The 1904-nt window shown below is 33.6% G+C and overlaps 1 non-coding gene across 1 annotated transcript; it reads right to left on the bottom strand.

Annotated features, from left to right (window-relative positions):
* Window positions 1-1567: 1567 nt before the first annotated feature.
* Window positions 1568-1638, bottom strand: TRNAC-GCA (transfer RNA cysteine (anticodon GCA)). Its single transcript has one exon. It is a non-coding gene; the product is annotated as a tRNA-Cys (tRNA).
* Window positions 1639-1904: the final 266 nt, after the last annotated feature.

Below are 1904 nucleotides of genomic sequence, written 5' to 3'. Positions count from 1 at the left end.
ATACTATCATGGAAGAAACAAATTGCCAGTATTTGTTTGATACAGGATAGAGGATGCTTGGGGCTGGTGCACGCACCGGGATGATCCAGAGAGATGATATGGGGAAGAAGTGGGAGAGGGGTTCAGGATTGGGAACGCATGTACACCCGTGGCAGATTCATGTCAATGTATGGCAAAACCAATACAGTATTGTAAAGCAAAATAAAGTAAAAATAAAAATTAAAAATAAATAAATAAAGGGAAAGGGTGGGATGATTTGGGAGAAAAAAATAAACTACCAACTTTCTGGTGTTTCCAAATATCATGTAATTTGTATGAATGAGAAAATTTGTATTTCTTAATAAATCTAATTTATAGAAAACAAAAATAAATAAATAAATAAATAAATATTTAACCTTGCAAGGGAAGAATATATACTTTTGCAAATATTTACATACTTTATTATAAAGCAGGCTACACTTAATAGGGTACTTCCCCGATGGCTCAGTGGTAAAGAATCCACTATCAATGTTGGAGACATAGGAGATGCAGGTTCAGTCCCTGGGTTGGGAAGATCCCCTGGAGAAGGAAATGAAAACCCACTCAAGCACTCTTGCCTGGAGAGTTTCATTATCAGAGGAGTCTGGTGGACTCCATGGGGTCTCAGAGTTGGACATGACTAAGCAACTGAGCACAGCACACACTTGATGAATATTTTAATCAGCTCTTAAATGTAATAGTATCAAATTACAAACACAGTAATATCAAATTACTCTAACAAACTAGGTATTAATGAAAAAAGTTTAAATAAGAAACATTAATTCACCATCAAATTAAAAAAAGAAACTCTCAATTATTGTTTCAAAGGAGAAGCAAAAACAAAATTTGAAAAACAAATTGTTAATAAAAAGCACAAATTATGTAGTAAAATATACACCTAAGAGCTAATCATACATGCTTAAGTTATTATATTACTTAATAATTAAGGAAAAATATGTTAATCCTTCAATTCAGCATTCTAGAAAAGGAACCACAAATGGAAGTAGAGAAATAAAAACTTTCCCTAGCTTTATTCACGTTTATATTGGTATATATTTTGTGATATCTGTTCATTATGTAGTCATACAATTACAAAAGCAATACAGTAAATAGATAAATGAGTATGGGAGAACAGCTTTTATATCTAGTGCATGCTAGTGCTTCCAAATCACTGTCCCACAAAGCCTTGATTTGTAGTATATTTATAGTTATGTTTTTGTGTGATGGTAGAAGTACCTACGTTCAAGTATGTTTGGGAACTTTCAAACTAAACAAAAATAAGGAGATATTTTGACTAAGAATTTTTAAAAGATCAGATAAGTATGGCATACTGCTGATTTCTAATTTCCCTGTTACACTGTATAAATTTATTTTATTAAGGAATATTTCTTTTGGCACATTTCTTGGCAAATGCATGCATGCATGCGTGCTCAGTCATGTCTAACTCTTTTGAGACCCTATGGACTATAGCCTGCCAGGCTCCTCTGTCCATGGGGATTCTCCCAGCAAGAATACTGGAGTAGGTTTCCATGTCCTCTTCCAGGGGATCTTCCCAACCCAGGGATCGAACCCAGGTCTTCTGCATTGCAGGCAGATTCTCTACCACTGAGCCACTTGGGAATCTTGTTTCTTGGCACATCTGTTATCAATTCCTGAATCCAGTATCTCCAAAAGCCCATTTTATGCTATTATTATACATTTTAAGATTTTATTAAAGTGGTGATTTTCTAGGAAAACATACAAGGACCAAAATTAAATACAGAACAAAATGTATCAATAACAATGGCATAAATAAAAAGCTAAAGAATTGCAATCAGATCATGCAATGACCACAAACCATTTAATAAATGACCTTTTCAATCATTTTAGATAAAAAGTCAGTAAAA

This window comes from Ovis canadensis, chromosome 3, assembly GCF_042477335.2.
Source record: "Ovis canadensis isolate MfBH-ARS-UI-01 breed Bighorn chromosome 3, ARS-UI_OviCan_v2, whole genome shotgun sequence".
NCBI lineage: Eukaryota > Metazoa > Chordata > Mammalia > Artiodactyla > Bovidae > Ovis > Ovis canadensis.
This window is presented reverse-complemented; position numbering and strand designations above follow the sequence as displayed.